The sequence below is a fragment of the Hibiscus syriacus genome, unplaced genomic scaffold, assembly GCF_006381635.1.
Source record: "Hibiscus syriacus cultivar Baekdansim isolate YM2019G1 unplaced genomic scaffold, ASM638163v2 tig00111013_pilon, whole genome shotgun sequence".
Lineage (NCBI taxonomy): Eukaryota > Viridiplantae > Streptophyta > Magnoliopsida > Malvales > Malvaceae > Hibiscus > Hibiscus syriacus.
In genome coordinates this window covers 2,102,914-2,117,250 of record NW_024062953.1, presented here as the reverse complement: position 1 = coordinate 2,117,250, position 14,337 = coordinate 2,102,914, and the positions used below count along the sequence as shown (strand labels likewise).

General features: G+C 36.3%; 2 pseudogenes; both read left to right on the top strand.

Annotated features, from left to right (window-relative positions):
• Positions 1-6,603: 6,603 nt before the first annotated feature.
• Positions 6,604-7,722, top strand: LOC120149998 (annotated as a pseudogene).
• A 5,135-nt stretch (positions 7,723-12,857) lies between these two features.
• On the top strand, positions 12,858-13,993 carry LOC120149997 (annotated as a pseudogene).
• Positions 13,994-14,337: the final 344 nt, after the last annotated feature.

The window sequence follows — 14,337 nt, the reverse complement described above, 5'->3', positions numbered from 1 at the left end:
GGTTAGATTGAAAAATTACATATTACATTATACTTTTGGGTTCGATGTTTTGGGATCGACACTTTTTATATATGGATCGACACTTTATGGTTGCACCCTGTTTTCCATTCATTCTGGACCAAAAATATCGACAAACTAAAAAGTGTCGACACATTTAGACATATTTCTCATAAAACCGGTATACTTGTACCGGTTAGATTGAAAAATTACATATTACATTATACTTTTGGTTTTCGATGTTTTTGGGATCGACACTTTTTATATATGGATCGACACTTTATGGTTGCACCCTGTTTTCCATTCATTCTGGAACAAAAATATCGACACAAACTAAAAAAGTGTCGACATATTATTTAGACATATTCTCTCATAAAACCGGTATACTTGTACCGGTTAGATTGAAAAATTACATATTACATTATACTTTTGGGTTCGTTTTTGGGATCGACACTTTTTATATGGATCGACACTTTATGGTTGCACCCTGTTTTCCATTCATTCTGGAAAAAAATATCGACACAAACTAAAAAGTGTCGACACATTATTTAGACATATTCTCTCATAAAATCAGTATACTTGTACCGGTTAGATTGAAAAATTACATATTACATTATACTTTTGGTTTTCGATTTTTGGGATCGACACTTTTTATATATGGATCGACACTTTATGGTTGCACCCTGTTTTCCATTCATTCTGGACCAAAAATATCGACACAAACTAAAAAAGTGTCGACACATTATTTAGACATATTCTCTCATAAAACCGGTATACTTGTACCGGTTAGATTGAAAAATTACATATTACATTTACTTTTGGGTTTCGATGTTTTTGGGATCGACACTTTTATATATGCTTCGACACTTTATGGTTGCACCCTGTTGGCCATATTGTAAATTGCCTTTACTTCAAAGTATCAACATGACCCTTAATGTGTATAAGAAACATGTACAGCAACATACTGCTAACTTTTCTCATCTCATTAATTATATTCACATACAAAAAAATCGTATACAAAATTATAAATCTTATACAAAATTAACCCTGCATTTACATCATTGCATCCTTTTGTTATTCTTATGTAATATGGCAGCTTTTGTTATCCTGTCTTCGTTCATTTTGATTGTGGCTTACGAGATCGTTTAATATTCGCGATCGATCCCAGTCTCCAACAACCTATATTCAAATTGTCAGAACGTTAAGTATCGTCAACTACAGCATTCAATCTATGACTTTTAACAATTTACCACAAACGAATTTTTCTATCCACTTACAAAATCACCAGTTGCCCCTGTAGAACCGATCGATTCCATCCACATCATCACATACATGCCGCAATCATGTCTGTTACAAAATTTGAAAACCACACATGTCAATTATGATGAATACTGCATAAATTAAGCTTTCTATTTGTCATAACATCTCATACCCATTCAATGCTTTCTTCTTATGCTCCACAAATTTGAAATTTTTCAAGGGATACTTTCCTAGAGATCCACAGGATTCAACCCAAATGCGTTTCTTATTATAAGAATCTAATATTTTAATCTGCATTAAAATAGAAGAAGTTATGCACCAAAAAAATTATGCATTATAATTTACATAATGTCCTTTCATACATACATACATATCAATCTCTTAGCATCCTTCACTCTCTGTTTAGCTGCTTCAGTTGTAAACATACTATTATATATTGTTGCAACACGATCTACCATATCCAACACCAACAGATACCAATGTGAATTATGGTAGTTTATTGTGATCATGATCTGCAACAAATTTCACACCCAATTTGACAAAATTCAACATTCTATATCCGAAAACATCATTTGCAATTGGTATGGTGTCTTACCTTCTCACAGTCGGTGAATTTCACATAGTTATTCAGTATGGGACCCCAGAAGCTAGCAATACCCTCAACACTTTCTTTGTTGTTGGCATCCAACGCCTGCTGCTGCAATTACGCAACAAACATTATTAATTTACCGTCTATAACACTACTTATCTCCATTATTAATTTAACTCACCGCTAAGTGGTATGGAAGGTAGCCAATCCTCCGGACTGACTTCTGAGAATCGTAGCATACTGTCCAGGCGAGCAAATCAATAACCTAACAAAATTAATTACACAATCAGAACATATTCAATAAGTTTTAACATATTCTACTTTCTACTTACCACACCGCCAACCCATTCCGTAGGCTTCAACGTTGCAACGTCGTATACACTAGCGAATTGATTTCCCATTGATATTACAGAATATCTGTATGAATCATTAGGATTAATATGTTGTCATGAAATATTTAAATATAACTCACAAAGCAATATATTTCACTTACTCCGATTCTAACTCGCTATTCCATAAATAATCACAAATTGCAGCTTCGATGTCATCAATTCCGCTTGGAATATCCGCTTTTCAACCTACAATTTTGCATACAAATTTTTGTCACACAACATAATAAAAAATCAAATTAAGTTTTCTTTTATTCAACTTACCTTCTGCTTCTTCTGGGTACAGGACATTCCGAATCCAAATCTGTTGCTATAACACTCTCCGGTGTATAAATGACATCGACTTCCTTCCTCCTCATTCTTCCATCTCTTCTTCTTCCTCCTCCCTCTTTCTTCTTCATATTTTTTTAGTTCATCGTATTTTTTTCTACATAGCTCTTCATCTTTTATTTCACCCTTCAATTGATCTCCTTCATCCAAGTATTTATCAACCACCCCCTTCACCCCCGTAAGTTCACTCCTCAATTCCACAACCTCCTTCACCACTCCCTCAAATTTTTCACCCGTCAGCATCTTAATATCACCCCTTAACACCCCAACTTCTTTCACCACTTCACCCTCAACACCTCTACTTCTTTCACCACTCCATCTATTTTTCCTTCCACTACCCCCTTATGCCTCTCAAGTGTATCTTCGACTCTCTCAAGTTTCTCTTCGACTCTTGATTGTCTTTGCATGATTTCAAATTGGATTTTTTTGATATCAGCCAATTCAGACATCAAAATGTCGAAGTTACTACGTTTTCCCTCACCGTCGTCCCACTCACCGTCATCCCCCAATACAACCATCCCTCCTTTCTTCTCCTCTGCCTCCTCTACATCATTGCCAATAACCTTCAAAATTAAATTACAATATTAAGACATTGATTATATTCTTAATATTATTTAATTACATTTATTACCCTTTCTTGCTTCTTCGCTCTATCCAACTTCAACTTCACCATCACTCTAACCACCTCTTCCTTCCCCCATACACGGATGCGTGCCACTCCGGTTCTTTCATAAGCCGGCACTGCCTCACAGCCCGACCAAAAATCGAACAGTGCAACCTGCATTTATAATAAAATTTATATTTTTATATAAAAACAAAAAAAGTTCTTCAACTCATTTATCTCTAAGATTGCTATGCACCCTTTGAGGTATCTCTGGCTGCCCTTTTTAAAGGTGATTATTGATTCAATCAATCTCGAATGGATATATTCAGCCCAATTGAATTCACCCTTCAAGCCTTCATCACAAATGAGCTTCATATGTTCTTTGTTCGTTGATGTATTACCCGTTGGACAAAGAAAGATACCGACAAGGTATAATAGAACTCTGGCCTTCAGCTCATCCCCAACGTAAGATCCACTTTTTATTTCCTCTTCAATTTCAGCATATGTCACCTTATGCTTCAAACCATATTTGGAGGCAAGTGCTTTCCAGTCCTTACTCTTACAGACTTCTACAACACTTTTGCCTTCATTTTCTACCCCCAATACGGCTGCAGCACATGGGATCTCGAGAGGAAATGAAAAATCACCATATTTAGCAATACATTGCCTGACATCAAATTGCGCCATCAAGGATCGACACAATTCCCTCCGAATAGGTCAATCCCTTACTCCTACCAACGATCCAAAACCTATTTCTCCCAGCACATTCAACTGACCCTTCTCCTTAAGGTGTTTAATTAATAATTCACCCTTTTAATGCTGCATCTTGTCGACACTTCCTACATTTTTTAACAATATATAATGTTATAGTTCTTATATTTTGTATCAACGTATTTACAAGTTTAATGAATACCTTATTTTCATGTGCTTTCCTCCGTTCTTTGTATTCTTTACTATCATTCATTGACTGTGTGATGTAAGGTTCCTTTTCAGCATCACTCATTGAATTCCTTTGGACCTCATCTTTTGTCACCTAATATAAAACATAAACGTTTCTTAATCAATACATTAACACTAAATACTACTCAATGTCAATTTCATTTTACATATTGAACCGCTCTGTGTGCCATCTTCCTTCATCCTTTTGCATTCGGCCATACTGTCAACATTTAAAATTTGTAATCAATTTAAAGTTTATCGATACTTTAATCCAATTACCATTTCAACAATAATAACAAAAAGACATTGATACTTACTAGAAGTACATATATCCACCCTTTGGTTGCTTTCGAGTCTCGGCCTCAATTTCAAAGTCATCTGCTCCACCAACAATTTTCCAACCCATTGACTCCATTTTTCCTTCATATATCAGTTTACGCAAATGAAATTATTTTTGTTACATACACTTTATTCAATATACAAATATAGATAACTACTCTTGTGGTAAAACGGTTTTCTTCAAAAGAATTTGAATGGCCACACCAAAATGTGTCGGCACATTTATACACATAATATCATTTTTACCTATAATATTTAATAAAAGTATCGACATTTATATTTTTCCTTGAATATCACTTTCTACCTGCAATCGGTCCCAAAAGCTTCTTTACTCCAAAACCCCAAACAACACATAAAAACCCTATCGCGATTACTGTAATAATAAAAAATTAGGGTTTCGACAACATACTTTTCGATTCGACTGCAGCAACAAACAAACAAACTTCGCTTTAGAAACGCCTTCTGAAATGCAGCAACAATTACGCTTCGATTTCAAAAACTCGTCCGTTCTATCTATTTTCAGAGGATATTTAGCTTATATTTTCATCGGATATGTTATTTATATTTAATCGATACAAATACAAAAGTGTCGATACTTTTATGTCAGGTGTCGATACTTTCGAAAGGATAATTACTTATTTCTTTGAAAGTGTCGATAATTTATTACACGTATTTACGAAAGTATCGACACTTTCAATATATCCGGTATCATTTTACCGGTTTTATCATTTTGATACCGGTTTTTTCATATTTTTACCTGTTATATCGTTGTGGATCGATATTTTTTTTTAAAAGTATCGACACATTATAGGCGCTAAAATTGTTTCTCTTTTAAATTCACAAAGTGTCGATCCTTATATAAAGTATCGACACTTTTAATATATCCGGTAACCTTTTACCGGTTTTATCGTTTTGATACCAATTTTATCATATTTTTACCTGGTATCATTTTGGATCGATACTTTTTAAAAGTATCGACACTTTATAGGATTTAAAACTGATTCTCTTTTAATTCACGAAGTGTCGATCCTATATTAAAGTACCGACACTTTAAATGTATCCGGTAGCGCTTTACCGGTTTTATCATTTCTATACCGGTTTGTCATAGTTTTACCTGTTATACGTTTTGGATCGACACATTTTTAATTTGGGACGACACGACCGGTAGCACAATTTTTTAATATTTTTTCATGACTTAGACCTACTTTTATAAGTATGGACACTTTTATAAAAATGATATATTTTTTTAAAGTTATGTAATTTATGTTTCAATTTTTTTTAATAGTGTTTCATGTTTTCCACCTACAATATTAATTTAATAATTTCATTTACACAAAAAATTATTTGATTGTTTTGATATTTTATAAAATATTATTTAGAATTTAAATTTAACAATATTAACCAAAGATAATAAAAATATTTTCACAGTGAAATAAGTATGGACACTTTTATAAAAAGGATAGATACTTTACAATATAACAGGTAAAAATATGACAAAACCAGATTCATTATGACAAAACCGGTAAAATTTACTTGATATGTTAAAAGTATGGACACTTTTATAAAAAGGATAGATACTTACCGATAACCAAAGTTTACCGATTACCAAATTTTTTAATAATTTTTCATATTTTCTACCTAAAATATTATTAGTTGTCAACATAATAGGTACCGCTAAACCGAATTTATTAAATACATTTTAATATATTCGGTACTACCGTATATTAACCGTATATTAACCCACATTTCCTGAGACAATCCCCACCTGGCCTTGCTCTCCTCTCTCTCACTTTATGATTGAATCTCTTTAATGTTATATTGTCACAATGTGAACCCCATGGAAGCTTTTGGATGAAAGCTTTCTTCATCTTCTTCATCCCTTAATCAACCCTATTGTCTAAAAACAATTACAAAACTTTATACGCCCCCAAATTTTCAATTTGTCATTTTATTAAGAAAACAAAAATATAATATATATAAAAGAATCCATAAATCCTTCTCCTACCGTCATTCATTTCAGCTCTCTAAACCCCTACAAATTTCGATTCGGTTATCATTTTCTTTTTCCCTCGGCTGCAACGTTTTCGATTCTCCGGGCTAAGATCTCTTCTTCTTTACTTTTGTTATCCTTTTTTTCTCAAGGATTTGATTGGATTCTCAAGATATGGGTTTTTGTTTTCCATTGATTTGGAGAAATGGGTACTTATTTGTGTTTTCATTCTGTTATTGCAGATTCTGGGGATTTGGGGTTTTTTTTATAGTTCTCCTGGAATTTAGAACTTCGATCCTTTTCTCTTTTGGTGAAATAAGATGTCGATTTTCCCGAAAAGTGAATCAATTCACATAAGGGAAGTATGGGATGAGAATTTGATTTGTGAATTCGAGTTAATCCGTGATATTGTCGATGATTACCCCTACATTGCTATGGACACTGAGTTCCCGGGCATTGTTCTACGCCCAACTGGCAAATTTCAAGAGCAGCTTTGATTTCAATTACCAAACCCTGAAAGCAAATGTTGATCTTTTGAAACTCATTCAGTTGGGTCTTACTTTCTCCGATGCCAAAGGGAACTTGCCTACTTGTGGAACCGATCAATACTGCGTTTGGCAATTCAATTTCCGCGAATTCGATCCCAACGAGGATGTTTATGCTAACGACTCCATTGAGCTTTTGTCTCAGAGTAGCATTGATTTTCAGAAGCACAAAGAAGAGGGTGTTAGTGCTCATGACTTCAGTGAACTGTTAATGTCGTCCGGGATTGTTTTGAATGATAATGTGCATTGGGTGACTTTTCATAGCGGTTACGACTTCGGGTATTTGCTTAAGTTGCTTACTTACAAGAATCTTCCTGATACACAAACAGGGTTCTTTAGTCTGGTCAAGATTTACTTCCCGAATCTATATGATATCAAGCATCTCATGAAATTTTGCAATAGCCTTCATGGTGGGTTGAACAAGCTTGCAGAGCTTTTAGAAGTGGAGAGGATTGGCATTTGTCACCAAGCTGGTTCGGATAGTTTGCTTACTTGTTGTACATTCATGAAACTGAAAGAAAATTTCTTTAGTGGTTCGACCGAGAAATATGCTGGTGTGTTATATGGTCTTGGTGTGGAGAATGGACAGAATACCAAACCCTACATGATCAAGAAGAAAAACATGTAAGATTAATTAATGATCATATTTGGTGTGCCCTTGGAATGTTCTTTACTATTGTAGAAAATTGTCACGGTGGGACAGGGAAGACGAGAGGGAGAAGAAGGAGGACGAGAGATGAGTATCGAAGGAGAATTGGGGGAAATGAATAATCAAGGGTTAGTGATTGAGATAGAATTGGGAAGTAATTACCTGAGAGCAGGGCACGTGAGGAGCACGGGGGGAATTAAAGTAATTACCCAGCAGATTCAGCATATTGGTCCAGCAGATACAAGTGGAGCAAAGGAAGCTCAGCAGCAGCCCAATTCCTGTTATGATAACAAAATTGGTTAGAGAGAGGTCCAGCTGGCATAACAGAATATATTATGATTGTATGTATATAAAGGCAATGTAAATAGAAAGAGGGTTAGGAAATGAATGAATGAGAACGTTTTCTGTAATCTTGTATTTCTGCTTCTAAAAACCCCATTCCTTCGATTATTTCTTCTTCTTTTACCCCATTTATAACAAATTGGTATCGAGAGACTGATTTTTCCTGGCTATTGATGTTGTAATGACAAAGAAAAACCAGACCATGACTTAATCATCAGAGTTTGCAGCACTACAGAAACAATTGGAAGATTTGACTGCTTTGGTCAAGCAATCTCAGGATGAAACCAAGATTCCTAAATGGTGGGAGAATCAAGAGGAGCGTATCATTGTGGAGTCTAGAATGGCTACAAATCAAGGGTATGTAGAAGAGCTTTTGAGGATTTTGACTGGCCGAAAGGAGATCAAAATCAACCTGAGGAACAGGTACAGACCCCTAATTCATCTAACATGAGTGGGAAGCATGTTGTACAGGTTACAGTGGTTAATGACAAAAATAGGTTTACTTATAAACCTGATGAGCCTGGAATTCTAAAATCTAAGCCAAATGAGTTGCCTACTCACATAACCAGCTTCAAAAATGATATTCAAGTGGGGGAGAATAGTGTTGTTAAGAACAATACGGTGGGTTTAGATATGGATAGAAGAGGCGCATGGGGGTCTTGTAATACTTCAGGGATTATGTTGCACAGGCCTAAAATCGAGTTACCTTTTTTTGAAGGTAGTAATCCCAGAGGTTGGATACATAAATGCCTTAAATACTTCTTATTATGTGGTATTGCTGAGGAACAAAGAGTAGAAGTAGCTACAATGTACTTAACAGGTAAAGCAGAAATTTGGTTTGATGGCTACATAATGCAAAAACATCATGTTACATGGCATGAGTTTGAGGCAGACCTATGTCATAGGTTCTGTGATAAGGCCTTTGCTGATATAGTGGAAGAGTTTACTAAGCTGGTACAGAAAGGGTCTGTGGAGGTGTATCAGGACAGATTTGAAGAACTACAGCCTCATATGCTTTTACAGGATCCTACACTAGGTGAGGAATTCTTTGTCCCTTTGTTTATTAGTGGACTAAGGGATGATATTAAACATAGAGTCAAGGCACTAGACCCTAAGACACTATCTGAAGCATACAGGCAAGCTAAACTGTATGAATTGTCTGTTGAATTTGAAAGCAAGAGAATGAGGCCAGTTTTTAGAAACCCACCCTACCCAAATTCCCTACCTGTTTCTAAGCCAACTTAGTTACCAATTCCACAAAAGAATCCAACCACTTTGCCATCAAAATAGAATTTAATAGAGTACAGAAGACAAAACAATTTGTGCTTTAAATGTGGTGAGAAATTTGTTCCAGGCCATCAATGTAAAACAAAACAACTGAACATGATGATTGAAGAGGATACTATTCTGCCTTCAGATATTCTACCTACTGATTCAGAACAGCAAGTTATACAGGAGGAAGAAAGCCTAGAAATATCTATGAATGCTATCACTGGGTGTATTGGTCATAATACCTTAAGAATTCAGGGCAGTATCCTAGGCAAACCATTGAATATTCTAATTGACAGTGGTAGTACTCACAGTTTTTTAACACCACAGTGGGTTGAGGCTGGTATACAGGTAAATACACCTTATCCTTTGGCTATTACAGTAGCTAATGGTCAACAACTATATAGTACAGCAAGGTGTAATAGAGTTGAATGGCAAATGCAAGGACACTCTTTGTTCATGATTTCAGACTTTACAGTTGGGAGGGAGTGATATGGTATTGGGAGTAGATTGGATGAAATTATTTAGTCCAATCTTGATTGACTTCAACAAAATGACACTCAGTTTTGTTCACCAAGATGGACAAATTATTATACAGGGTCAACAACCATCTTTATTTTTGCAGCAAATTTCATGAGCTTCTTTATTGAAAATGACAGTTTCAGATTCTGTTATTTTGGGACATATTGTATTATTCTCTATGACAGAAGCCTCTAAACCTATTCCTGCAGCTATTCAGTCTCTCCTAGAAAGCTACAAGGATATTTTTGAGGAGCCAAGAGGCCTCCCACCAGTAAGAAACCATGACCATGGTATTTCCCTTAAACATGATTCAATTCCTGTCAATCTCAGGCCCTACAGATTTCCACACAACCAGAAGGCTGAGGTGGAAAGACAGATTTCTACTATGTTATCTTCTTCTATTATTCAGCCTAGTAAAAGTCCATTTGCTTCTCCATGCCTCCTAATTAAGAAGAAAGATGGCTCTTGGAGGTTCTGTGTGGATTACAGGCAACTAAACAGCATGACTATTAAGGATAAATTTCCTATTCCTGTTGTGGAGGACTTATTAGATGAATTACATGGTGCTGTTTATTTTTCAAAGATTGACCTCAGATCAGGGTATTGGCAAATCAGAATTAAGGATGCAGATATTCACAAAACTGCATTCAGAACTCATCAAGGCCACTATGAATTTAAGATGATGCCTTTTGGCCTTACTAATGCCCCAGCTACTTTTCAGGCATTAATGAATGAAATATTTAGTTCATTCCTTAGAAAATTTGTGTTGGTGTTTTTTGATGACATCTTAGTTTACAGCAGTTCTATGGCAGCTCATATTGCTCATTTACAACAAGTTTTAGAGGTGTTACAAGCTAATCAATTGTTTGCAAAGTTCTCTAAATGTTTTTTTGGACAAACCCAAGTAGAATACTTGGGACATATTATTTCAGCAGCAGGGGTTGCTACTGATCCCAGTAAGGTGGAAGCAATGAATAATTGGCCTCTCCCTAAATCTTTGAAGTCTTTGAGGGGATTTTTGGGATTAACATGCTATTATAGAAGATTTATTAAAGATTATGGTGCTATAAGCAGGCCACTGACACAAATGCTTAAAGCATACAATTTTAAGTGGACTACTGCAGCTTTGACTGATTTTGAAAATCTTAAAAGAGCCATGTCCACTGCTCCTGTTTTGGCTCTTCCAGATTTTACTCAGAATTTTTACTTAGAGACAGATGCAAGCTCAGGAGGTATAGGTGATGTTTTATCTCAAAATGGCAGACCTATAGCATTTTTGAGTAAGGCCCTTAGTCCTAGAAATGCTACTCTCTCTATTTATGAAAAAGAATATTTTAGTTATTCTATTAGCAATATCTAAATGGAGACATTACTTAGAGGGTAATCCTTTTATCATTAAGACTGACCATGAACCTCTAAAGTATCTTTTGGAGCAGAAGTTTACCACTACAATTCAAAAGAGAGGATTGACCAAGCTTTTGGGGTTGGATTATACTATACAGTACAGAAAAGGGAAATCAAATGTGGTGGCCGATGCATTATCTAGACAATGGGAGGATCAGGGACAGTGTTTGGCCATGGGCACAACTCTAATTATTCCAAGTTGGGTGCAGGAGGTGGAGGCTAGTTATAAAGAAGATTGGCTACTGAGTGGATCACTAATTGGTTGTTCATTCTACTGCTGATAATAAGTGGAGATATTCAAAGGGAATCCTTTATATAAGGATAGAGTTTTATTGGGAGGTTGGATCTCTTAGACTACAAATTCTTCAGACATTACATGACTCACCTCATGGGGGTCATTCTGGAAGTCAAGCAACTTATCAGAGAATTAAATCTTACTTCTATTGGCATAGACTTAAAGCTATGGTGGTCAATTATGTTAAAATTTGTGCCGTCTGCCAACAAACTAAGGTGGAATATGTTGCTAAACCAGGACTGCTACATCCATTACCTATTCCTCAACAAGCTTGGGAAGTTATCACTATGGATTTTGTTGAAGGCTTGCCTACATCTTTAAGGAAGAATTGTATTCTTGTGGTGGTTGACAAGTTTACTAAATATAGTCACTTTTTAGCTCTATCACACCCTTACTCAGCAGCTGAGGTGGCTAAATTGTATTTGGACCACATATATAAGCTTCATGGCCAGCCTAAAATGGCCATTTCAGACAGAGACAAGACCTTCACCAGCTTCTTTTGGAGAGAACTAATGAAGCTCTTAGGGACTAAGACCCTCTTTAGCACTGTTTATCATCCTAAAACGGATGGACAAACAGAAAGGGTAAATCAGTGCTTAGAACAGTACCTCCGAGGGCTTTGTTTTTACCAACCAAAGCAATGGGCTAAATGGTTGCCACATGCTGAGTGATGGTACAATTCTACCTACCATACTTCCTTAAAACTAACACCTTTTCAGGCTCTATATGGCTACAAGCCCCCTACCATGGTTTGGTATACAAACACTCAAGTACATGCAGTGGCAGAGTTAATGAGAAGCAGGGAAGACATTCGATAATTGGTGAAAATTCAATTACAGCAAGCAAGTAATAGAATGAAACAGAAAGATGATAAAAATAGATCAGAAAGAGTATTTCAGATTGGGGATTTCGTTTACCTGAAACTGCAGCCGTATCGACAGACTTCTATCGCCCTGAGGAAAATTTTGAAATTAGCAGCAAGGTTTTATGGCTCTTACAAGATTATTGAAAAAATTGGGGAAGTAGCCTACAAACTTGACTTACCAGATTCTTCGCGGTTGCACCCAGTCTTTCATGTCAGTTTATTGAAGAAGCATGTTGGGCCTGATGCAGCAACTTCCACAGATCCTCCTACGATTGATGATGAGGGTCAGTTTTGGATAGAACCCAACAAAATATTAGGCAGAAGAATTGTTAATCGACACAATAAACCGATTACATAGTTGTTGGTTCGGTGGACTAACCTGGACGAGATGCACGACACTTGGGAAGACTATTCAGTGTTGCGATGGCAGTTTCCGTCGTTTGATCCTTGGGGACAAGGATCATCTGATGGGGTGGGTATTGTCACGGTGGGAGAGGGAAGACGAGAAGGAGAAGAATGAGGACGAGAGATGAGTATCGAAGGAGAATTGGGGGAAATGAATAATCAAGGGTTAGGGATTGAGATAGAATTGGGAAGTAATTACCTGAGAGTAGGGCACGTGAGGAGCACGGGGGGAATTAAAGTAATTACCCAGCAGATTCAGCAGACTGGTCCAGCAGATACAGGTGGAGCAAAGGAAGCCCAGCAGTAGCCCAATTCCTGTTATGATAACAGAATTGGTTAGAGAGAAGTCCAGCTGGCATAACAGAATCTATTATGATTGTATGTAAATAAAGGCAATGTAAACAGAAAGAGGGTTAGGAAATGAATGAATGAGAACGTTTTCTGTAATCTTGTCTTTCAGCTTCTAAAAACCCCATTCCTTCGATTATTTCTTCTTTTTTTACCCCATTCATAACAAAAATTCAATGGAGGAATCAAGAAATGGCTTCTCTTTTTTGTTGATTGTGAGAAATGGGTACTTATTGGTGTTTTATCTTGATATTGCAGATTCTGGGGATTTGGGTTTTTTTCCCATAGTTGTCCAAGAAATTAAACCTTTTTGCTTTCTCGTATGGTGTAGAAATACGTCGATTGAGCTGAGAAGTTAATCAGTTCACATAAGGGAAGTTTGGGGTGAGAATTTGGCTTCTAAAATCGATTTAATTCGAGACATAAAGCTTACCGGTTCATTGCCATGGAGACCGAGTTCTCGGGCATTGTTTTTTGTCCAATAGGCAATTTAAGAGTAGTTTTGGTGGAAAGCAGATGTTGATCTTCTGAAATTGATTCGGTTGGGTCTTACTTTCTCTGATGCCAAAGGGGATTGTGCCTACTTGTGGAACTGATAAATTCATCGTTTGGCAAGTCGGTTTCCGATCCCAACGATGATGCTTACGCTAATGATTCCATTGAAGCTTTTGTCTCGGAGTGGCGTTGATTTTCAGAAGAACAAAGAAAAGGGTGTTAGTGCTCATGACTTGAGTGAACTGTTAAGGTCATCTGGCATTGTTTTGAGTTATAATGTGCATTGGGTGACTTTTCAAGGCAATTTAGACTAGCGAGGATCTTCCTGCTACATAATCAGACTTCTTTACTAAGATCAACAATTACTTTCCAACTCTACATCATATCAGGTTTGCAATCTTCATGATGGGTTGGACCAGTGGCGGATCTAAAGGTGTTTTGAGGGAGGTCACATATATTAACAATAATTTTTTTTTATGAAGTTGACACAAATAAAATTTTAATATGGACACAATCTATAAAGTAGATAATTACCTGAAGAAATTCAAATTTAAAGATGAGTACGTGTCCATCCTCACTTGAGCATAGATCTGCCACTGGTTGGACTAGCTCGCAAAGATGTTTAGAAGTGGAGAGAATTGGTACCCGACACCAAGCTTATTCAGATTGTTTGCTTACCATTCATGCCGGTGCGTTACATGGGATTGACGTTGATAGTTTGTTTGTTAACTAACACTTTCTATTTATAAAAGGAGATTATT